At 40.0% G+C, this 26,176-nt stretch overlaps 1 protein-coding gene and 1 long non-coding RNA gene across 12 annotated transcripts in view; both read left to right on the forward strand.

Moving 5' to 3' along the window:
* Nucleotides 1–26,176, forward strand: part of AIG1 (androgen induced 1) — a 276,425-nt gene that overhangs the window by 162,876 nt on the left and 87,373 nt on the right.
* Nucleotides 9,320–26,176, forward strand: part of LOC144340291 (uncharacterized) — a 39,184-nt gene continuing 22,327 nt past the window's right edge. Inside the window, exon 1 of the long non-coding RNA XR_013416229.1 lies at nt 9,320–24,954. This is a non-coding gene — a long non-coding RNA (uncharacterized LOC144340291). The remainder of the gene's footprint in view (nt 24,955–26,176) is intronic.

The following is a 26,176-nucleotide window of genomic DNA, read 5'->3' on the forward strand; positions in this document are numbered from 1 at the left end:
AATTATCAGGAAAGGCAGTGTGAAATGCACCATTGGTAGTATTTTTTTTTTTTTTTAAATGTCAATTCGTTCTGATTCTTATTGCAAGGGAAGTAGTGTGGTGTGAAAAGAACAGTGCTGGCCCCAGAGTCCAGAGCCTGTGAATTTCATTTCAGCTCTGCCACTGTCTGGTTTTCTAGCAAATGACATTGACCTTCCCTGGGCCTTAGTTTTAGCAGTTGACAAACTAGAGGATTGCTAACAATTTCTTGCAGTTTAAAAACTCTCTGCTACCAATTTCTTTATATAAGAACAATACTCATATGAAATCCTACTGACAGAAAAGCAGTTTGTCTCCTCTTTCTCCTTTTTTTTTTTTTTTTTTTGCCAAGTGTAATGAGAGTTGGTGTGGAAAAATATATTCTGCTGTGAAAAGGTTCATTCAGCCTTTTCTTAATAGATCAAGTGGTTGGTATTTCGGCTGGCTTCTGAAATACATTGCAAATCACAATCTGGAAAAAGTTCCAAAGCAGCTCCAAGCCTTCCTGCTGAATTTGGATACATCTTTAGGTCTTATTCTGCAGCTCATCCTTAACAACTGACAAAATATTTACTTTGCTCAGTACAGAAAAGGGTAACATTTTCCAAAATATTAAACTAGGTTGGATTCAGAACACAGACAATGAGGCAAAAAGCTGGACCTCTGTTCGAAGCAGTGTCATTGAATCATTTTCCAGAGTGCCATGAGAAACAGCCTTGGTGGATGTTTGTGCTCCACAGTAATTCTGAAAAAGGCAGAAGCCAGCCAGCCTCTGTCTAGCAGACCCACTGGTGTGTTGAGCAAGTGGTTCTCAAAGTGTAGTCCCTGTGCCAGCAGCATCAGCATCTACTGGCAACTGGTTAGAGATGCAAATTCTCACAGTCCATCCCAGACCTACAAAATCAGAACGTTCCAAAATGTGGCCTCCCAATCTATGCTGTAATGAGTCCTCCAGGTAAACAAGTCTAAGTACTTCTGATACTGAGGAAAGTTTGCAAACCACTGGTTTAGGCCTGTGAAGGCTACAGGTGTTTATTGCCTTGCAATCGAGAGTTTGAAACAAGGACAAGACTAGTAACTCAAGTTTTTATTAATGAATTAATTTTTTTTCAAATGTAAATAATTCGAAAAAATAATTTGAAATTTGGGGATATTGCTTTTTGAAAAGCTCTCTCCTCCAAGGCTTTGTCCCTCTCTTCCCATCTCCCTCCCCAGCCCCACTTCATGCTTATGGCAACAGGGTCTGAATTATATTTGTCTGTTTTTAAGACAGTGAAAATGCACTGCAGTTTGGTTTAATGTACTTGAATGTAGCTAGTAATTTTGATAAAAAGTAATTGCATTTTTTTAAAAAAAGACTCTCACTTGAAGTTCCTCTTATGATGAAAAGGTGGACAAAAATTGAATGACTATAATTTATAATGTTCTATTCTACCAATGAGGCTTCTCTTTAACAGAATAACTATTTTTTATAAATAAATTGTGATTTATTTTAAATTAAATTACTGGAAATCAGTCGAGTCACCAGCCTTAATTAAGAAAGAGACTACCATCGTAAGGGCTGTAGTGTTGCCATTTAAAATTGCAAATAATTTTTAGGGGAAATTAAGATAGTCCTCATAAGACCTCCTCCTCCTCTTCCTGAACGTCTCCTGCCTGCCCTGCCTCGTCTGTGTTACCTGCCTGGCCACTGCAGGCGTCTGAGCTGTGACCTTTGTCCTGCAGTCTCATGCTTGGTGATGTCATTCGGTCCCAGGGTTTCAACTCCTGCATCTGTTGATTTGGAAGGCACACAAATCTGTAACTAGAGTGTGATTTTGCTCCTGAGTTGCAGCCAATGTCACCAACTGCTTCAGTGTCCTTCCAGTGCCTTAAGACCACATATCCAAACCGGAACTCCTCATCTTTTACGCTCCCTTTCCTCTTCCCAACATCCCTATTTCCTTTAATGGGCATTTCCCACCTCAGTGCCCCCCATGACCTGCCATTAAGTTGAGGGCAGGAAACCAGGAATAGTAGGAGATTCTGGGGTTTGGAACTATGTAGGTCTGGATTCAAATCCAGGTTGGCCACCTCTTGGTCAGGTGCCATTAGGTAACTCACTTCTCAGATCTTCAGCTTCTTCATGTATAAACAGAATTGTTTGGAGAAATAAGAGAGGAAAAGTATATTAAAATTCCGTTATATAATGTATTATCCAAACTAGAGCACATTGAGAGTGAACATGGCTATTGTTAATAAATAATAATAAATTCCATGACCCTCCAAAAAAGGCAAAATCTTAAACTGCACCAAGCAAAACAAGATGTATCTTCATTCTACATGTTTAGTGCTGTGAGTAATGTAGTAGGTCCTCAATTAATACATGTTCCCTTTCCCTTCCTTCCTGCCATAACAATGTTTGTCTTCAGTGTTTTCTGAATCTACCCGTGGTTTCCATCCCTCCTGCTCCTACAGCTGTCCTCAGTCCCTGACACTAAGACCATTGTGATGTTCTCCCAGCCAGGTTCCTTGCCTTCCATTTTTCCCCTCTAATAGATTCCTTGTACAGTTGCCAGATTAATCTTCTGAAACCACATCTCTTAAACCATTCTCTGCCTCAAGGCCCCTTAACGAGTGCCCATTGCCCAGTTAATAAAGTTAAAACTCTCCAATATGGTATTTAAAAGTCTTCCTGCTTGGAGTCCAGTAGCTTTCCTCAGACTTAATTCCAAGCACTGTCCTTTGTCTATACCAGGTTCTTGGCAAACTCCACCATTTCCCAACATCCTTGCCTTCCCTGACTGCTGTAGTCTTCCCTTCTGTCTCTGCCTATTCAAATCCACTGTCCTTTATGCTGAAGTGTGGCCTCTTCCAGAAAGCCTTCCCTTGTCTGCCCATTGAGAAGCTCTCCCCCTCCCTAAAGTATCTTAACAATGTTTTATTCATATCCCTCTCTGTTTTATATTGTAGTTAATCAGGCTCGTGTCTTAGACATCCCACAAGGAAAGGGAGTGGGAGGCAGTTCAAGCCTCTTTGCCTCAGATAATTCACACATGAGAGGAATTCAGAAAATGCTTGTAGAATGAATAAATGACTGACTGAAAGTCATTTTTGCCTTCAATAATTAAATACTGCCATTGCTTTCTCTTTAAGTAAGCAAAAGTTCCTAAAACATAAGCCAGGTATTCTTATTTATTTTGCTTCTTTTAAGAACTTGGAGATTGAAATCTTTACTGTCACTGAGAGTAAAGATTCGAAAACTACAAATAACTTTTTCCTGCATCTTCATGTTGATGTTATTAGCTTTATTTGCCTAAAAGAAGCAGCTTATTTAATAATTAGAAAGAAAAAAAACCCATAGCTCCAAGAAGCAAATTTTACATATCATAAAGTGAAAGTCAGAATCTGCTTACAACTCAGGTATTGGAAAACACAATTTGTCTCATTGATGGCCTCTCCCCAAACTCCAAACTGTATGGGGCAACTTTGTCTTGTTTTCCCTTGTTTCTGTCCCAATTTTAGAGGCAAATTTGTATGTATTTTCATGTAATATGCCTCTACTCTCTCTTTTGGCATATTTGTTTTTATGATTGTTTTATAGTCAATAACACATACACTTTTTTTAAAGAGCACATCTGTGATTAAGGGAATAGGTTTTAGCAAATTTAAAAAAAAATGCTCCAGATCTCTTTAAGAGAAAGCTGCTCATTTGCAAAGAGATCATTTGTAATTGCTGGTGAATCTTGTGTAATGGTGATAGAGAAAACCAGTCATCATTGTTCTCTGACTTCTTCTGTTTCAACATTTATCCACTGGTTTGTCTTACAAAAGTGCTCAGGTATAATGACAAGAGTCACCTGTTCAGGCTTGCCTTAAAATGGCAGTTACACATTCCACTCTTCTTAACTTTTTTTTTTTTTTTTGAGATGGAGTCTCACTCTGTCGCCAGGCTGTAGTGCAGTGGCGTGATCTCGGCTCAGTGAAGCTTCTGCCTCCCAGGTTCAAGCAATTCTCCTGCCTCAGCTTCCCAAGTAGCTGCGACAACAGGCATGTCCCCCATTGCCCAGCTAATTTTTGTATTTTTTTTTTTTAGTAGAGATGGGGTTTCACCATGTTGGCCAGGATGGTCTTGATCTCTTGACCTCATGATCCACCCGCCTCGGCCTCCCAAAGTGCTGGGATTACGATTCTGAGCCACCATACCCGGCCTCTTCTTAACTTTTTAAATGAAGAGATCTTTTTCTTTGATTACATAATTCCCCAAATAATTATGTTAGCTGCTACAAATATTTTTACCAGACTTTCATCTCAGTGTGTGTTTTTGGAAGTGAAAATATAGGCAGTTAATTTTTATTGACTTTTAAATAGGTAGGCCTCAGAATTAGCATAATTTTGTGACAATTGTGTAGAATCTACAGAGCTGGCCATTAAAAAATGAATGGAGTTAGCAAGGGGTAGCTAATTCCCATCCTCTCTTAGGGAACTCTGGGATGTCAGGGCAGGCCACCAAGGATCTTATTTTTCTAAGGAACCTAGTGCTCTAAAGCAAGCTTGCCCAGCCTGTGGTCCGCAGCACATGCAGCTCAGGATAGCTTTGAGAGCTGCCCAACACAAATTTATACACTTTCTGAAAACATTGAGTTTTTTGTGATTTTTTTTTTTTTAGTTCATCAGCTATCGTTAGTGTTATAGTATAGTTTATGTGTGGCCCAAGACAATTCTTCTCTTCCATTGTGGCCCAAAGAAGCCAAATGACTGGACACCCCTGTCCTAAAGAAGATAATTCACTGTCTGAAATTTTATCATCAAATTAAGTCTCTTGAACAAAGAGAAAAGACTTCTTGGAAATCAGAAGGTTGTCCCAGAAAGCAAGAATTTTACCTGTAGCCAGTCAGTCACCCTGTCAACAAATGCTTAGTCAGTGCTTGTTACGTCCTAGGCCCTGGACAAAGTGTTGAGAATGGGGTTGGAAACAGCCCAGCAGGGTTCGGCGTGGAGTACGCTGTCTGATGGAGAGGAGCCATTACGACTGCCCCGTGCCCCTGCCCCGTGCCCCTCCTTCATCCCCATTTGGCCCTATTGGCATCAGGAGGAAGGTTTCAGAAAGCACCAATGAGAGATAATCTTTAAGTGTCCTCCAGCCTGGGGACTGGAAAGTTCTAAACTCTTGGATCTAAGAGATTGTAAAATTGAAAAAGCAAAAGCACAAAAACAGACTTTTAGGGCCTAAAATATTCCTATAAGCTTGCAGAGTCATGTCCTCCAAATGTAGGACAAAAGAGCTTGATCTCTTTGGGGTAAATTTTTTTTTTCAGCATGGAAAGCCCTGACTGATATTTTAGGGTTCTTTCAACAGGGTTCTTTTGATGCAAAAAAACAAAGATTTAGTGGCCATAGGGGTTGGGTCTTGGAGGACCTAGGGGTGGGCTGGCAGCATCAACTATCAGGGTGCACATGCACAGGGACCCAGGACAGGCCAGGAGGAACTGGGGCCGCCGAAGGGCTGAGCTACAGGAAGAGTGGAAGAACATGGGTCGTCACCTCGTGGTCCTTAATGTGACCAGTAATGCCCCCAGAGCTCACTGCATTCCTCTTTATCTGTTACGTATCTATTATCTACCTCCCTTAACCTCCTCTCTTTCTATTTTATCTTTCTCTATAGTGATTTCAAACACTTTTAAGCCTGAAACTCTTTCTTTAAGTAACATCTTATATTTAAAGCTAATAAAAACTGAACTGCAAAGTGGCAGTCGGCTCAGCCCCTCCCATTCGGACCTCCCCTCATCCCTGTACCAGGCCCTGCATTACCCCCACAGAACCCCAAAGGCACCTTGGAACATACTTTGAAAATCTCTGCCCTGCCCTCTTAAATTTGGTTCTCTCATAGTTAACTGTTCCTCATGACCTACAATGACCTACCTGAGGCCCCCAAGGGGCTGTATTTTGGTTTTTTCGCACCAGGCCTCTTTATATACAGACTAGACTATTCTTGAATGAAGCGTCCGCCTCTGACCAGTCAGTTGTGGCCAAGGCGAGGGTGGAGTTAAGTAGTACAAAATGTGGCTAGGTAAGGCTATCTCTATAGCAGGGGCTGAGCAAGATGGTGGCCCTCTGCAGGACTCTGTGTGGGACAGACACCACGACTGCCATGTGCAGGTGGAGCAAGTGTCCCAACACCAAAACCAGGAGAGTCTACAGGCAGGCAACAGCATCAAACAGCCACAGGCCCACATGAGGGAGAGAACAGCTGAGGAGCAGGAAAGAGGGTTTGAGTCACCATTAGAGGGTGGGACCACATTTACTTGGACAAACAAGAGGCACTCAGGGGGCTTCAACTCTGGGACTATTGAAAGCTCAAAACCAAATGAAGAAATGGTTGTTGCAAAAGTGATGAATTGGCCCCAAGGTGGGTGTGGTCTGGGGAACAGGGAAAATAAAAGTAACCTTCATCTGCTCCTTTTGTGTAGGTGTGGAGCTAGTTTTTAAAAAATGTGTTCTTTTCATTTCCAAGATGTCAAGTATAAAACGCCAACTCACTTTAAATTTAAGAGTTCAATTCTTATTCTCTATAAAAGGCAAAGGTTGCTTTTGTGGCCACATGAGACATTGCTTTGAAGGATGCCTGGCTAAGATCTTTTTGGCAGTGCCGGATCATGCCATTGCCATGATGGAAACCCAGATTTGGGGCCAGTAGGAGGAACTGTGACTCTCCAAGCCAAAGGAGGCAGAATATGGCCCTAAGTGGGTCCTGTGCTTCAGTAGGGGCAAGACCTGACTCCAGGAGTACCCTTGGACTTGACCTTAAGGCAGTGTGAAGACAGCAGCTCTGTTTCCTGCCATTTGAACAAAGCACAGGAAACAATTTGTACTTACTACTCATATATGAAGACCTTTGCCTCCAAAATGGAATTGGTTTGAAGAGACTTAAGTTATAATTCTAGCTTTGACACTACCTTAGTGTGTAATTGTATTGCAGTTTTTTAACTTTTTAGTTTCTTTTTTGGTGAAAGACACATTCACTTCTAATATATCCCAAACTGGAAATCCCAACAATGTATTCCTGCAACCTGTTGTCCATTCCCTTCTACCCTCTCTGGAGTTCTATGACAAACAGGCAGGTGCAGCTTGTTGGGAAAAGTGTATATTTTATCACGTAATGGACATTTTCACATTTGCAATTTAATGCTTTCCAACTCACCAGAGCATGTAGACCATCATTAATGCTACCACACCCTCATTTACCAGGAGACTGCTATGATGTCATTGCTTGTGTCTCAAATGAGTTGAACCACCATGACAGTGACAACTCATCATTCTTCTTTCAGCAGATAGCACCCCACACAGACCACCCTCCACAGAAAAAGATGACCAAGGCAATGCCATTTAGTTGTTTTTTTCTTAATTCTTTTGTAATAATTTCATTTTTAATGCCTCTCATTTCTGGACTCTCAGAAAAAAAAAAAAAAGATCTTTGACCAGAGTCAAGGAGGAAATTTGTGGGTTTCTGTGGTACTATTTCATCTGCAACCTGTCCCATTTATAAGGCTTCATCATTCAGTGAGAGAAAATGACATCACATCAAGATTCGATGGAACATTTCATGACCTTAGTGTCTTTTATTTTAAAAGTAATTAAAAATGTGATCCTGAGCTCAGAGAACTTTCCTAACTTACAGTTGACTAGAGCTAATATCTCATCATTGTCTTTCCATTTACCCTCAAACGAGGAGATTGGCTGCTATAAGTCTAAAATATCAACCCGATTATGTTTAAAATGTAATTAAATTCTAACCTGTGGAAGTTTAAGATCCTTTAATGGTTTGCTAATATCCCTAGCAGTTTCCCAATGGAAGGTATGATATTGCTATTGGTACATGAAATGATTTTAGGGACATAGTGGTGAATGATTTTGCTACTTATACAAACTTATTATACTTATTTTACTATGTATTAGTAAAAATGTAAATACTTATTAAAGTAAAACTATATGTAAGATAGTTAAGTTATAACATACTATCTTATATATTATAGTTTAGATTACTATAGTTACATACTAATCATATTAGTATATTATGATATTGTAATTTAAAAATACTGATTACCTGTTAAATGATAATATTTAGTATTTGTTGAATTAAATAAGATAAACTATTAAAGTTAACTTCACACTTTTTTACACTTTCCTTTTTCTTTTATAATAAGCGTATTAGTATAATCATATTAATCATATTAGTATAATCATATGTGTAATATACATAATTATATGTATAATACTATATTATACATATTATACCAATATGATTAATATTAGCATATTAACTGTTATATATTAGGAATATCCTATGCATTAAGACAAATAATATATTATTGTATTTTTGCATTTTAATAACAATATATAGGTATCAAACCATGAATATTATTACTTAGATGGTCAGCAAAATAAGTGAGTCAACCTAGAATTCATTTTCAAAATACTAAACAAATAATAGCACAACTTGTTCTTAGATATAGGAAAGCTCATGAAGACAGTAAGAGAATAACTAAAATTTGAGAAATATTAACCAACAGAAGCAAGTCTGACTCCTCAACTTGGCTCCAGTTTTACGTCTTGCCCCTCTTTATTTCAGCCTTCAGATCCATTTGTTGCTTCTTAAATGTACAATTAACTTTCACACCTTCCATTCTTGAATTAAAATGTTGACTTAATCACATCACATATGGATGACCTTGGGAAAGTCAGTTACACTCTTTGGCTTTAGTTTCCTCATCTAACAAATAGGCATAAAAATAAATGAACTGCCACCCAGCAAAAGTTCCTTCAAGTTACTGGATATAATAGTATTGTGTAAACTGTAGTAAATTATACAGATATAAGAGATTATAATACTTTATCTTAACATCTCTTACAGTGCATAACAAGTGTTCATTACACATGTGTTAGAGAATAAATGAATGCATACCACTGATGTTCAGGTTTGAAATGGCATTTATTTCGTTAAGCAAGCATTCACAGAATGGCAGTACCTAATGCCGAAATAGTGGAGGAAGGCTCTTTTCCTTCAAGATAGTGAAGGAGACTAACACCTAAAGAGGTAATTACAAATAAGGTATTATGCTAATTTTTAAAATAGAGATAAGATGAGGCGCATTGACTCAGCTGGGAAATCTTCCCAGAAGAGGTGATGCTGAAGTTGCATCTTACAAGATGGAGAGGAGCTATCTCATGAACAGAGTGAAAAAGGGCTCTCTCTCTTGGCTGAGGGAGCATGGGCATAGCTGTAGACCAGTAATGTCCAGCAGAAATACAACGCAAGCCACAAATGCAAACCAGATTAAACAGAAATTCAAAGAAAGTGTGATGTTAACTTTAATAGTATATCTTATTTAATTCAACAAATACTAAATATTACCATTTAATAGGTAACCAGTATTTTTAGATTATAAAGATATTTTACAGTCTTTATTTTGTGCTCAAATAAATCTTCAAAACCTGGCATTTACACTTACAGCACATGTCAGTTTAGGCTAATCATATTTCAAGGGCTTAATAGCCACATGCCTGTTGTAGCTACTGTATTTGACAGCATACGTATAGATGATGGAGGAAAAGCCCAGAATACTAAATAAACTGTGAGTTCTTTGATATGCCTCCTGCGCAGATTCTAGGTGAAGACTGGTGGAAGATGAAAGGGAAATGTAGTCAGCTATGAGAGCATGAAGACCTCAGATACCAAGTTAAGGGATCTCTCCATTTAATCATAAAGGCACTGTGGAGGCTCTGCCACTTTTGAAAGATTTTATATAGATCAGATCTGAGGTTTCAAAAGATTACTCTGGCAACTGTATGAAGGATCAGTTGGGGGGGACCACAGTGCAAAGAAAGTTGGAGGTATTTCTCAATCTGTTCTGTTTCTCTGTGCTTAATGGAATTTTCATATAAACCCCAGCAATTAGTAGACAGGCAGCCCTTCTGAATTAGCAGTGTTTTCTGAGTTTTTATTATACTCCAGGATTTCATGAGAATTAAGGGTAAGGTGGAAGCGGTGCTAAGAATATCAGGTGGTAAGAGAGAAAGTCTGGCGTGTGGAAACCCTGAGGCTCAGGCTGAGCAGCCCATGAAGGGCGGTTCTTAGTCAAATAGACACTGTCCTCCACCAAACCATGGCACATAGTCAGTATACCATCACCAAATGCATGTGTGCAGGCCAGCTGTCCATAATTGTAAGGTATACATCAAAGGGAACTATCCACCATCCCCCAAACACCTTCTTTGCCAAGATGCTTCCTACCCTAAACTCTAGATAATAATCCTTCCTTTGAGTTAAAAATTGATTTTTTTGCCATCTTTTCTAAAGATGCAAGTGTCTTAAGTAGGTTACATATTTTTATCACTATAACCTGCTAATAACTGAGCTATTTGCTTCCCTTTTCCCTTTATGGTAGAATACAAGCTTCCCAAATTCATTTTTCCCCGCAAGATTGCCTACTTCACAGGATCCTTTCTTCTTTGTTTTATTTTACCTTTCTGGCAATTTTGCTCCATGACACCATATTAGCTCCATTGGCCTCTAATCCAAAATTCTGCTTGTCAATGCATGTTTATGTGTGTAAGGTGGTGCAAATTGACATAGACACTTCAAGCAAGGTCCTTTCAGAGTCATGCTAGCCATGCCTCCTGTTTCTTCTGTTGTGGAAGCTCCTGGGCCTATGCTAGTACCCCTGAGCCAAATAATGACAACTGACATGTACGTAAAGCAGTCAGCAAGCTTGGAGGCCACCACCAGAGGATTTATTGCCCTCTCTGGTGGAGTTGGAGTCCAAGAGTATCACTCCTGGACCCCTGGGGTCTGCCCCCACTCCAGGCAACACCCAACCCTCTTGTCCCAGATGTCCAGAAAGGGGTTGAAGCATGAGGGGATTCTCATGGCCATCACCTTGGGGGCATGGACCATGAGGGTTGGCTCTGCCTGGCACTGCAGCCATTTTTTAAATCTGAAATTTAAAACCCAAATTTTTAAATATAAAATGTTTTACATTTCAAAACCAAGTCCTGAGATTACATGACCTTGGGTGATTAATTTATTTTGCTCAAATTAGGACCCAGGAAATTCGGAAATGTTTGGTGCTTTGATGAGATAAAGAAGAACGGGGAAATGAATCCTGCTTATGTATTGTTAAAAGGAAAACCGTAGACAAGTTAAATTTAACAGACTTTGATTGAGTAAAGAATTATTTGTGAACTAGAGAGCCCCCAAACCAGAGTAGGTTCAGAGAGACTCTGGCCCTGCCATGTGGTCAAAGAAGATTTATGGACCAAAAAAAAAAAAAAAAAAAAAAGCTGATGTGTAGAAAACAGAAGTGAAGTATAGAAATAGCCAGATTGGTCAGATTGCTTACAGTTTGGCATTGGTCTTATTTGAATGTGGTTTGAATAGTTGGCCACGTTTGATTGGCCTAAACTCGGTGATTGGTAGAAGAGTAGGTTACAATCTGTTTACACATTCAGTTAGGTTACAGTTCACTATGTACAGAAAACTCTTTAGGGTGAATTTCAAGTATGTAAGCAGTAGCTTTAGGCTAAACTTAATTTAACAGTATGAGTGGGGAATTGCCTTCACTTTGCTATGCCACATGTGAATAATTGTTATTTTTTCTCTAGCATGTACATAGTTTGCCAAGTTAGTAAATTAAGAAAGTCTTTTTTCTTTCTTTAAAAAAAAAGAACCTGTACTTTGAGTGAGATGCCACTGGGAAGCCAGCTCTATTGCCTGTCTGGCATCTATCCATGGTGCTTGAACGACAGGCAATGAAACTCTGAAAATTACAAAGACCCACCTAAACATACCTTTGCCCACCCATCCTGGTCGGGGGTCGGCGGTGGGGGGACTGTGTTGCTGTGAGGAGAGGAAGACTTGGACTTTGACAGTTTTTCCCACTGTTAAGTAAAACCTTAGGCAATTAGCCTTTTCAAAGGTAAAAGATTTCTTTTTATAATCTCTTGTCACACAAACACACACACACACTCATAAAAGAAGAAAAAGTAATGTTGCTCAGGAAAATTGCAACAATGAGATTGGCTCCTGTTGCTTTTGTCAATTGCCTTCTTTCAGAAATAGAGTGATGAGTGAGAATGCCATGAATATCCTAAGGGGGTTCCCCAAAGAAAAGAGAAAATCCTTCAGAGTTCAGAGTTCCCCCACCTGGTTGGGAGCATCAAATTCCTTTCAGGAGCTTTGCTTCAAAGGAGAAGAAAATATTGATTGAGAACTGACTAGGAGTTGTTGTCTTTCTTTGGGAAAAAAAAATAGTTTAATTATTGGAGAAATAAGTAGGAAGGGGAAGAAAGAACCCATCCATCCAGTGTTGCCTCACTGGGGCTTCCTTTTTCCAGGTGAGTGAGGATTCCTCACACAGATGCTGATTAGGATACTTCTATCAAAAAAGAATGGATCAGAGTTAGACTCAGGAACCTAAACCAACACCATTGATAATAAAATGGAACAAAAATGTTTGGACCTTTAATTTAGAAAGTGGCCTTTCGTGGCTCGTGGTGGATATTCCATGATACATTACATGAGCAAACACTACTTGGGAGGTGAGGATGAAATGAACTCCAATCAGATTGTCTTGGAATGTGGCAAAGGTATTATTCCCTTGAGTTCAAATGCACTTCCCTTCCTGGGGCGGGGGGAGGCAGGGAGGCCTAATCATTACTCCATAGCCCTGTGTGCCTGCATGTATTCATTCATTCATTCATATTCATTGAGGGCCCACTGAAAGTTAGATGGTGCAGTAGGAGGTAGGGATTTAAAGATGAACAGCAGATGAGGAGCTGAAATTCTAGTGGCAGAGTGGAGAATGGTGACATGCAATGTAAGGTGGTAGGTTATGCCCCGGGTGCTGTGGAAACCCAGAAGATAGGATTTTTCTTCAAATGAGATGCTTTGAGGACTTAATTCCATGCAAGTTTTTTTTTTTTTTAAACTAAATAGAATTTAGTATTTCCTTTCATCATTGCTGGTCTCTATGAGGACATATATGTGTCTGTAACAGTGGAAAAAGGAAAACATCTGAAATCTGTATGGATACATTTTTGTTTTGTGGCATGTGGTCATATTTTATAGAATAATGGCAGAGAAGGTATGTGGGAAATGTAAATATCTACCTGACTTTTCTGACCTGAAGCTAAACCTGTGCACGAGAAAGGAAGTACATCAACTAAGCTTCCGGAATGGAAAATGGTGGCCTTTTTCTGCTAAATGCCTCCTTGGCATGCCATGTTCCGAGGCTCCCCATGTCACTCTCTTCTCCCAGATCCATTTGTAGAGGAAGAAAAAAAAAATCTAGGTTCCTGGCCGAGTCCCCTATAACAAAGATAGATAAACAAGAGAAAATGTTACAGATGTATTTAGGTTTACGTGACGTGGATGCCTTCCTAAGGCAAAGGAAGACCTAAAGAAACAGGGAAACCCATGTATTTTTTATGCTAGGTTTAACACAGAAGTGGATAGTTATGAAGTATAATTGGACTAAAAAGTGTGATCTGGAGGAAATCCTGTTTGTTACAATTCTTCTCTTCAGAGATAAAGATACTTCTTTCCTCTGGATCTAGGGAGGGCACCTCTCCAGTGAGGGTCTCCCAAGGTTTGCTTCAAGGAAGGCAGGGCGGGGAAGGGAGGAGGTGAGAAGACCTTCCTACTTCTGCCATTTTCCCAAGTTCCTTCAGCTTAAAATATTTTCGAGTATATGTACTGAACCCCATCACATTTTTATTTTCTTGTATTTAATAAACCCCCAAAATGACATGTGAGGTTTTATTTGACCATGATATCTGGTTTCTGTTTCCTTTAATCCTGGGAAGCCTCCTTGGGCCTTATGAGTTGTGCCAGTTCTCATGAGTTGAGCGCATACGGCTGGTGTCCCTCCTGGTGACCTTCGCAGCCATCTGGGCCGGGGCCTGTGTCTGTCCAGCTCAGCCCAGCGGGGCAGGGCCTCTGCCGTGAGTTTGCAGATGCCTCATTCGGACTTGGAGTCTGTGACTCACGCCATCTGTTGGTAATTTGTCGTTGTTCTGGAGTCAGGCGTTTTCAAAGGATTCAGTCTTTGGAGTCCCTCCACAGGTGCACTGCCTGTGATTTCCTGATGCCCTCTTGCCATCCGGCCTATGGCCAGAGCCCAGCACTGAGTCAAGCTACTGTGGATATAATTATGTTGTTCTTTGCATTTTAGAGAGCTTCACACCAAGTTCCTGCCCCCTTTTGAGCGAGTCACACTCTTTATGGGACTTGTTTGAAGTCCAGCCAAGCTGGCAACCATGGGGTTCCACTTTTACAACCTCTAGCAACAGTAGGCTCCAGTCCTTTGTGTCACCGTGCCATCTGCTTAGCTTTTTTCCTCTTCAAACTGTAAGCAAAATGAGCTACCTAAACCAAAAAAGCCACCCCCCAACTAAAACACATTTGCATCAAGTCAACCTAAATGACACTGCTTTGTTTGCTCTAAACCACATGTATAAAAGAATGTCTACACTTCCTTAAGAAATGTTTTCACCGGAAAAATAGACAATCATAATAGCAATTGAATTTTTTCTACACACCAAGCTCTGTGCTACATGTTTTATGTTCATGATTCCATTTTATTCTCACAGAAACCCAACGAAGGAGATAATTGTCACTATCTTGATTTTTTTACATGTAAGGAGATTGGGGCTCAGACAAGTTAAATAACTTACAATGAGCAATGCTACCAGCAAGCAAGGCATCTAAATCTAAACCCCACTGCCTGGCTGTAGAATGCAAGAGTTGAACTATTTTGTATACTGCCCCCACCCCCTTGACATTAATCATCTAATGCATTGAAGTTCAGTGCCTTTAACTAATTAATTTTTCAGCTCTTAAATATAGTGTCACACATCCATTAGCAAACCCCATCTATTTATCTATCCAACATATATTTTTGAGCATTTGCTGTGTGCCCTGTACCATGCTGGACCCTTGTCTCTTGAAGTTTATAATGTAGTTGGGGCTGCAATTTAATCTATAATGTTTCATGAAGACGTCTTGTCTCATGAAGCTTATAATGTAGTTGAGGCTACAATTTATTCATTTAATAAACCTTTATAAGGAACATATAGTGTGCAGGCATTGTATTAGGGGCTGGGGCTATAAAGTCAAGAAAGATACCATCTCTGTCAACTAATATGTGATAAACTCATGATTAAACTTTAAATCAGAAAAGCGGGATATTTAGTATGCATGCCCAATATTTTGTATGCATGTCCTGGCCAAATCGTTGAACTTCTCTCTCCCTTAGTTTCTTCATCTATTCAGTAGGTAACATTAAGGTTACCACCAGCTCTGGAAAAACAATTTCTACTCTAACCAAACCTAGCTTTGAAGGAACTTTTCTATTAGAAATGTAGGAAAAGAGAAAAGAGCTGATTCTGAGTTCATGAGAGAAGCAGGAAAAAGAAATTATGAAGTGTATCAGCTAGGAAGCTTTTGGCTACAAGTAAGAGAAAATATGACCAAAAGCTTGAAAACTTAGAAGTCTGTTTTCTCCCATAAAAAGAAGTCAAAGGGTATTTCTTGTGTTACTTCCATTGCTCAACAGTGTCACCAAAGACTTTTTTTTTTTTTTTTTTTTTTTTTGAGATGGAGGTCTCACTCTCTGTCACCCAGGCTGGAGTGCAGTGGCACAATCTCAGCTCACCGCAACCCCTGCCTCCTGGTTTCAAGCAATTCCCCTGCTTCAATCTCCCGAGTAGCTGGGATTACAGGTGCCCACCACCGTGCCTGGCTAATTTTTGTATTTTTAGTAGAGACGGGTTTTCACCATGTTGGCCAGGCTGGTCTTGAACTCCTGACCTGAGGTGATCTGCCCACCTCAGGCTCCCAAAGTGCTAGGATTACAGGTGTGAGCCACTGCACCCGGCCCCATTTACTTGTCAGGCTTCTTATCACCACCCTTAGTGTTGGCCTTTCATTCTCAAAGTTATGATCTCCTGTCCATAAGATGGCTCCTGTTGTGCCCAGAATTATTTTCTCATAACAACAACCCAAGCAGAAAGGAAGCCATTGTAGAGAAAGACTTTCTTCCCACTATTATATTTATTTTTGTTTCAGTTTTTACTCTAGAGAGGGAGCCCTTCCCCAGCCAACTTTTCCTTTTATCTAATTGGCTAGAACTGGGTCATATGTTGAGCCCTAATCCAATCATAATTTGTCCTTTGGGTCTGGGAAAGGGGTTCTGTTTTCTCTGAGGTCATGGGATCTCCACCAGCTTTTAAAAAATCTGAGTTTGATTTGCAAGAAAGAAAGAGAATAGACAATTAACAGTGTCTGTCATAGAATCGGGTGGAAACAGACACTCTAGCAATGGCTATTTGGCCCTAGAAAAGCTGGAACATTTAAAGGAACTGTAATGAGTGGGAATGCCTAACATGTGAATGCTAGAAAAGATAGATCCTGTAGCAAAACCTTTGTTATTAAAAAGATTTTGTCTCTAAAAGGGAAAGGCAGGGGATAAGATTGCCACTAAGAGACTCCTATGAAATCTGTATGACTAGCTTGTATTTGAGATGGAGGAGAACCAATTACAACTTCCCTTTCATCTTGAATCCAGACACTGTAGACATAATTACCGGGATAAATTGACACTGGGGCAGCCTAAAAGAAGCTCAGTCATCCAAAAGTCTTTACTGAACTGGCCACTATGAAACAAAGATGACTAAGACACAGTCCACTCATGGCAGAATTTTTAGGTATTGATGAATTTCCAGCTGTAACTGCAGCATATGTGCTTTGCCAAGGGTGTGCAGAGAGACTGGCAACATTGCTTGGAGTGGGGCAGGTGGTGATGAGGGGAGGATGTATAGGGGAAATGACATTTGGCGTGGCTCCTGAAGGAAGAAAAGAGGCATTCAGAATTGAAATGTAAGAAAAGGGCAATCAAGTCCTGTGAAATTTCATAACAGAAGTGAAAGTCCTCTGAATGTTTTTGAGCAGATATTAGTGGTAAAACCTTCAGGACCCACAGAACCCATGCTAACACTGCCACTCAAAAATCTTGTGCTCACTTCCTTTGTTGGATGAGACGGTGGCTGTGGCTTCAGAATGAGGAGATGGTGGATACTTGTATCCGGCTGCTTGTCGATGAGCCGAGGGGCCACCACTGGCTGGAACAGCAGCCCCTAAAGAATGTAGGAAGGACCATGTGTTCTCTCTCCCACCTCTTTCACCACACGCTCTTGTTTCCCTCTCATCTTCCCGCTTCCACCCACATCCATGTTTATAAGTCTACCTTACCTAGTAAACTTCTCCCTCTTCACATTAAGACATGTGTCTTGATCTTTCCTGTGCCCTATCACAAGACCTGATACATGGCCTGTGTTCAAAATGTGGATTATGGACAATTGGGTGATCAAATAAATGAAGTGAGGAGTTTGGCAGGGTGTGGCCTATGTGTTGGCCACATAGACAATTAAGACTCATCCCATAGTCTCCTGGCTTCATTATATTAACCACATCTGGCTCAGGATGTTTTACCTGACTGGAACTTGTGAAATGTGGCAACAGGCAGAAAAGCAGAGGCGAAATATCTCCCTGTAATTAGATATATTGAACACTAGAGGTTCCATGTAGAATTTCACTATTACCTAAGCCCATCTAAAATGGACAAAGAGAATAAATGAGCCGAGAGCAAACATTTATTGAAACAGTTTATGAAAAAGAGTATGACATAGGCAATGAAGGAACAGACTCTTCAGCCAGACCTCCTGGGTTTAAATCTCAGCTGCATTGCTTCCTGACTGTTTTACTTTGGGCAAGTCACTTAACCCCTCTATGCCCTAGTTTCCTCATCTACAGAATAGGAATTAAAATAGTGAATATCTCTAAGGATTGTTGTAAGGATGAAATGAGTATAGGTGGTGTAGTTTCACATTACAATAAGCCCTGGCAAATAGAGAGTGCTGTACAAGTGCTGACTACTTGAGTTTCAGAAGAACCCTAGAAATTAAGTATAACTTTTTTACGTTACATATGACGAAAGTTTAGCTTGGAGAAGTTACATGTGGCAAGTCTATTGATCTTAACATGGCAAGATAATAGCTGGGACTTCTAAAAGGATTTTTTCATATTTCTACATAAAACATATAAACCATAGCCACCCTGTTCTGCCTAGGATCATGAAGGTATGAGATCATAGATCGAGCACATCATCCAATCTTTGCTCCTTCCCTCTGGACCAATGGCTAGTGGAATTTTCCCAACAATTAATGCTATCACTGGTAAAGGAGCATTTGTTTGTATTTGGGTTTTTTGGTTTTTAAAAAATTTTCAGTCTGTCATGAACCAAAATTTTTACCAAATATAATAAAAAATTAATTACTAGGAAAATAAATCTTTAAAAAAACCAAACAATATTCAGGGCCAACATTTTTTATTGGATTCAATAGGAAAGTGGCTTTAAAAATCCTTCAAGTGTTTACTCTCAATTCCTGTACTTACCTTTTCGTGAATCTATACCAATGGCCAGCCACCAGTCTGCAGACCATACTCTATGAGTATCTGACTTAAAGGACCATCATGAAGAGTTAGTTACTCCTCAGATGGAAATGATACACGTTCCTGTTTGCTCTTAACTTGTGGAGAAGTTCTCAGATTTCTATAGATTTTCCTTTACAAACATTGACCTGATGTTTGTGAGGCTAGCTGGAGAATCTCTATCCATCAGCAGAGGGCATTAGGAAAGTGGTCTGACTAAAAAAAAAAAAAAAAAAAAAAAATCAACGACAACAAACAAAGCCATAAAAAATAGCCTTTACAGTTGATCCTGTGCTGGGCACAAGTTAAATGTTAAAGTCACTTTTAACAAAGGCTCAAGACAGCCCCTAAAAGAAACAACCCCTGGGAGTCCTTGAGAAATGCTGTTTCAGCGAACAACTATCCCAAACCCCTATGTGAAAACCCTGACCCTGGTGAGCAAGACTGTACTGTTTTAGACTTGTGTGGAGCCCTTTTGCCCCTTGGCCTATATCCCTGACTCAACCCAGACTTTCCTGACAACTTTTCCCTCAGGTCCAAACTCAGACTTGGCTGTCATCATCTTACCACTTCTGTGACGAGGCATTAAGAGATAGAAGGAAAGTAGCTAGGGAAAGAGTTCATTTCCGTGCAGCCCTACTGTTACACTTCCGATCAAAAGCTTCACTTTGTATTTCATTTCATTTTTATTTAACACTTCCACTGTGCTCACTGTGTGTCAGGCACTGTTCTAAGGAATTTGCAAACATCAACTCATTTAATACTCAGGACAACCCTATGGGTAGGTTCTGTTTTTCTCCCTATTTTATAGGTGAGGAAACAAAAGCACAGAGCATTTAAGCAATGCAAGTCGAGCAACCCTAATCTGAAAACCTAAAATCTGAAATGCTCCCAAACCCAAGACTTTTTGAGAACTCATAGGATACCCCAAGTGGAAAATTTCACATGGAGGTACCTAATACAAACTTTGTTTTATGCACAAAATTGTTTAAAATATCATGTAAAATTACCTTCAGGCTATGTGTATAAGGCATATATAAAAAATAAATGAATTTCATGTTTAGATTTGGGTCCCATTGCCAAGATATTAGGTGTATGTAAATACTCCAGAATTCAAATTGCTTATGGTCCCAAGCATTTTGGATAAGTGATACTCAACCTGTGTATCCCTAAGTCACACAACTGTGTTTTGATCTCTTTGACACGTCTCCTCCTCCAGGATAAAGAGGAAAAGTAGTAGGGAGAAGGGCTTAGAATGAGCATGAGCAATAGCAGTGTAAGGAGAAGTTATCCTCAGGCCAGGAGAAGCAAGAATGCAGCCAAATTTTAGGAACAACACAAGGGATTCTAATGATTGGCAAGAGAAAACAAACTAAAGACTGAGTGGTAGGGTTGCTATGTAATATGAGGAAAATAGAACCCAAGCCACTTATATTTCATAACCAAGCTCAAATTAATGGACATGATAACATATTTATATCAATAACCATAATAATAAAATAGCTGTGCTTTTTGAAATTCTACTATATGGCAGTTTTTATATGTAACTTTGTTTAATGCCCACAACTATATGGGGAAGGGGGAATTATCCCCATTTTTCAGATGGAAAAAGTTAATCAAAGTTCAAAGAGGTAAAATCACTTGACCATAATCTCATAGCTAGTGATTGGCAGAGCCAGAATCGACATCATTTCTGCCTAACTCTAAATCATGGCTTGTTTTGATGCAGCCACATTGTTAGAGTTAGTGACCCGATGCCATTATAGAGGTGCTTAGGAGAATCCTAAATCCATATGCTAAGTCACCATACCATGTGTCCAAGAAGTCTCGGAAAGATGACACCTACAGATAAATCTAAATTAGTTTTTTTTTAAGCTTGGAAAATCCAAGAAAGATAAACTTAGCATCCATTAGCCTTACATAGAACACTTCCATTTTATACAAATAATAATGTTTCATGCATCTCTGCAGGAAGTGCATGCTACTCATGGCTGCGGATATGCCCCTACGGACAGCCCTTGCTGGTCCTGGGGTATTTGTGTCCCTTATCCCAGGTTGCATGTGGTTGTAAAAGGTGAAGTGCTGTTACTGAGCCTAGTGCCTATCTGATGGCCTATATGAATGACCCACTAGAGTTATTGGGTTCCGCCAACATTATTTCCATCCTAGATCTACAAAATGTTTGTGGGCAGATAGAGCTGGTTCCTGAGATCAGGCTAGAAGGTGTTTTTCATACTCCACGAGGCTTATATAAATTCAGTCTCTTCCTTTTAGAAAAAAGTCCTTGGTCCAGCTTCTTTCCAGTACTTGATAATAATCAGCTGATGATGTGGGAACATTTGCAGCTGTGTATGTAGGTGCTAAAACCTTATTCCATGCAGAGGTGGATTATACTAAGACATTCACCACTTATCTAAAACAATTCAAGAAGGCAATAAAAGACAAATAATTCTAGGATGCATCATCAGGAGTGATATTCTTTCTATGCCAAATGAAATTATGAAAATAACACTAAGAGAAGTTTCAAAAAAAAAAAAAGGAAGCCCATACATTCTTGGAATTAGCAAGGTGCTTCCCGTAATTATACACTTGCTTGGAACCCTAGCCTTTTATTTTTTTCATTGAATAGCCTCCCAGTTAAAAATAACCCGATAAAGTATCCTAGACTACAAAAAATGCCCGGAATCTTTTTACCAGGTGACATCTCATCTTTCAAGATATCTGATCTTAAGTCACCCCAGATTAACTTGTACATTTTATTTGGCAGTAGCCAGTGGTAACATAGGTAGTGTTAAACAATTGCTATATATAGGACAGTAGAGGAAGGAGACTTTTGATGAATTGATCAAGAAGAAGAGGAACTCTGTGTTGTCACCTGGTTATGGTTCGGAAGTATTGCCCTGAACTGCCATACTACCACTGAGAGTGAAATAGGAAAACATATCCTAACATTATCAAGCACACATCTCTATGGGAAGACTGCAGATGCATCACTCATACCTCATCTCCCCTCCTGCTCCCAATACAGACATAGCTAATCCATCACAGCACTCTTTCCTGCCAGGCCTAGATTTGCCATCAAAATCCTCACCTCAGTGTTTCAGGCAGGTCCCCTCAAGCCATGTCAGCTGGGTCAAGAGTTGAAACCTGTTTACTTTCTCTGGTCAGGACTAGTAATGCAAAGATGAGTACGCATAACAACTGCCCTCAAATAGCTGACAGGTAATTGAGGGAATCGTACCCAGTAGCAGTTATCACATTGTGAGATAAAATGATAGAGTGTATATGTTAAATGGTACTGGAAGACAGAAGGAGGAATAACTTTCTGTTCCTGAAGGAGGTAAGGAGTGTTTCCCGGAGGAAATGAATGTGGATGAGATTGGAAGGATGAGAGCGTTCACTTATCAATCAAGGTGGACAAGGGGTTGGAGGCTGTAATTGGCACAGACTGCAGGTGCTTCCCCAGCCTAGGGGCTGAGTGGAGGAACAGCAAGAGGTTGAGGGGGCAGCCTCAGGTCAAGACATTGACCTCTTTGATTGCTAGGTAAGAAGTTAAGGATTTTTCTTACAGAAAAATTCTGTCTGAGGTATGTAGACCCCTTGGGGGCCATGAGATTATTCCGAGGGCTGCATGAATTCACAGCACACTGAGTAGGCTCTGATAATGTACTAAATGGATCACATGGTTATGGGCTTTAATAATGTCAATGCTGAGAATGCACCATATACTTGTAGCAGAAGATATAGCAAAGATAAGTCTTTCACCTCCAATGGTTTGCTCTGAAGTTTCATAAACAAAACACTGTGAGCATCAATGTATAGGCTGGAGAGCTGATTTAGCTGCAAAGAGGTGCTGCCTGTGCAGGCTCTTTAGAAGAGTGCTGGGATCTCAGTGTCTTCTCAGATGTTTTATGATATGTTACATTATCAAGTTAATTCCTCTCTTTTTGAAAAATGTATAAATTCAGCTTGGAGTTCACAAGCTCAAAGCTATGTTACCACTAAAGCCTTTCTCACAACCCAAAGCACTTGAACTTACCTTCACTCTCTGAGAGGTCATTATATTTAAATAGCTACTCTAAGAAGGAACTATGCTCAATCCTTCATTTGAATAACAGTTTAACCTTCGAAGAAGAAAAACAAATCTGTAATATCCCCGTCACTAAATTAGCACCATTAAGCATCAGCAGCCATTGTCTCTTTTAGTTGGGAAAGGGTGGGTCAGCCTTCTCAAAGCCCATTTAATGAACAAGGTTTCTCCGTTTATTCAGGAAAACATTGAACATTACCCAAGTTAATATTATTATAATCTCTTATATTAGTAGAGTTCAGTTGGCAAAACACTTTCTCTCACATACATTATATCATTTGATACTTACAACAACCAGTCAAGGTAGATGGAAAGGTATTATTTAGTTTATTTCAGTGGAAAGTGCTACCACTATCCAAAGTCTGATTTTCTTTTTTAACAAATACAGAAGTATACAAAAGGAAAAAGCAATACAGCTTCCAGAGAAGATTTTGAGTGTGTAGAGTTTCATGGTGATTTGATTTTTTTCCCCTGAGGCTCTGCACTAAATTCACTGCTTCTTTCATTTTATTGATACTATAATGGAATTTGATGCACTCTAATTCAGAAACTGAAATGTTTATTCATTTCATATGTCAGTACAAAAATCCAATCAAGAATAAATATTGCACCTCCCAAAGCTGCAGTCATACAGAATGATAATTGCTTTGAAAAGAAATAAACAAGTTTGGGATGAGGGTGCTGAAGTAGTCCCAAAAGTGAGGTTCTTCATGCAGCTTTTTCCTACAGAGTCATTTCAGTGTTTCTATCCTGCAGGGAAAAACACTGGAAACTTGATGACTTTTGCTCTCGTTTATTGAACACTTTCCTTGGGAGCTTGCAAACATCATCTGTAATCCTTACAGCAATGCATAGTTGGTGAATTCCTTCAGCAGAGGTATTTTATGAGGCAGTGTAGCTTATCAGCTAAAAGCAGAGGCTTTCAAGACATATGGGTGTGTGTTCAGGTCACAGAGATCAGGGTTTAGGGCACAGTTGTCCCATCTTTTGACTTCCCTGGGCCACATTGGAAGAAGAATTATCTTGGGCCACATATAAAATACAATAACACTAACAATAGCTGTTGAGCTTTAAAAAAAAAAGTTGCAAAACAAATCTCCTTACGTTTTAAGAAAGTTTACAAATTCACTTTGGGTCACATTCAAAGCCATCCTGGGCTGTGGGTGGGACAGGCTTGGTTTAGGGCCTCACTTCTGCTTCTAATTGACTCAACTTAGGTAAACTACTGAAGCCCTCTAAGTTTCACTCAGTTTCCTCTTACAGTTAGTTAGGAATTGTATTCATTTGTTTTCACACTGCTGATAAAGACATACCTGAGACCAGGCAATTTACAAAAGAAACAGGTTTAATGGACTTACAGTTCCATGTGGCTAGGAAGGCCTCACAATCATCTTGGAAGACAAGGAGGAGTAAGTCACATCTTACATGGGTGGCAGCAGGCAAGAAGAGAGCCTGTGCAGGGAAACTCCCCCTTATAAACCTATCAGATCTCATGAGACCCATTCACTATCACTATCACAAGAACAGCACGGGAAAGACCTGCCCCCATGATCCAATCACCTCCCACCGGGTCCCTCCCACAACACGTGGGAATTTAAGATGAAATTTAGGTGGAGACACAGCCAAACCACGTCAAGAATTAAATGAGACAATCTGCTTGAGCCATTCACCACAGAAATTTGCATTGAATAAGTAAATGTTTGCATGTGGAGTTCATAAAAATAATAGCCAACATTTACTGAGCACTTACATACCATGTAATGTTCTATGTGTTTTACATATAAAAACTCATGTAATCCTCTCAACAGCCAGTGAGAGAACGCAAAAGGTTTAGCCAACTATGAACAAAAGAACCAACTGTGAAATTAGAAGGAATAATGTCCTCACTTCACACCAATTGCTAATTCAGGGGTTCCCAAAAACACTCTCAGCTTCAAAGATATAATAGAAAAAAAGGACTCATAGAACCCACTGGAAGCTGTTATATTCATGGCTATGGTTTATGACAGGAAAAGGATACAGAATAATGTCAGCCAAGGGAAGAGGCTCATACAGCAGAGCCCGGAAGGGGCTCGGATGTGGTGCTGCCAGTTGTCCTGTCCCCATGGAGTTATATGGCATTAACTCCTCTCTGTGACTCTGTGTGATAATATGGATGGAATATCACCAACCAGGGAAGCTCACCTGGGCTTTGGTGTCCAAGATCTTATTTTATTTTATTTTTTATTTATTTTTTTTTTTTTAGATGGAGTCTCGCTCTGTCGCATGGCTCGAGTGCAGTGGGGCAAGCTCACCACAACCTCCGCCTCCCGGGTTCAGGTGATTCCTCTGCCTCAGCCTCCTGAGTAGGTGGGACTACAGGTGCACACCACCATGCCCAGCTAATTTTTTGTATTTTAGTAGAGACGGGGTTTCACCATGTTGGCCAGGATGCTCTCGATCTCCTGACCTCATGATCTGCCCGCCTCAGCCTCCCAAAGGGTGTCCAAGATTTTTAGGGGGACTTGATCACATACTACCCACATCGCTGACTTTTAGTCTCCAGTTATGTCTGGAGGCAGAACTAATACCTCCTGGTTTAAAGCCCCCATCATAAATCACTGTTAAGACTGTCTGGTGGCTAAAGCCCTAGCAAACAAAGACACTTCTACCAGCCAGGACATTCTAAGGGCCTATAGGGAACCTTCCAGTAGCCAAGGGAAATGGCCAGACATCACCTTGGGCAAGTTTATTCTTCACTGTTAATATTATTCCCATTTGATAGAGGAAGAAACTGAAGCATGGAAAGGTTAAGAAACTTGCCTAAGAACTCCTTGCTGGTACATGAGAGAGCCAGGATTCTAAACCAGGCAGCCTTTCTCTGGGATCTCTAAACATTTATCCTTGCTGCCTAAAAAAAAAAAAAAAAAAAAAAGGTTCATTGACTCTGCTGAAATCAGACTAACTGCTGGTAAATGTTAGGACCTGGTTTGAATCTGGGTGGATATGGTTCAGGAGGTCTTCATCTTTCCATTTTCGTCTGGTTTTTCCTTACAAAAACATGAGAGCCTCACTGAACACTGTCTAAAAGGCTCTTGCTTCTCATGGATGAAGTGCTAATAACCCATATTGGGTTCTGCCTCTGGCAAACTGAGCCATGCTGAGCATCAGTATCTATCTCAAAAGTACTCCTTTGTGGTCTCCTGGGAGTGTCTTATGACTATTGAGAGTCAATGGAGTTTTTATGAGCCTTGAAAATAATATTATCCATGGGGCTAATAATTCTGCATTATTTCTGCAGGGAAAAAACAGAAAACTCCTACCAGTACATACCAATATCTGCAAGTAAATTTAAAGACAACGGAGGACATTTATAGTCATGTGCCCTAAGTATGGAAATAGAGCTAGGGTTTGCCACTGTTTGCATAGACTACGTCACAACGGAACACATAAGGGCCTTGCTTCCTCCCATATTTTTGAAGGCACAGTTTTATGTCTCAGGAGGCTGTCTCCAGTGCCCTCAAATATAGGGTGTAATTAGAGACACCAAGCTATAGCTTGT

This window comes from Macaca mulatta, chromosome 4 (genome assembly GCF_049350105.2).
Source record: "Macaca mulatta isolate MMU2019108-1 chromosome 4, T2T-MMU8v2.0, whole genome shotgun sequence".
NCBI lineage: Eukaryota > Metazoa > Chordata > Mammalia > Primates > Cercopithecidae > Macaca > Macaca mulatta.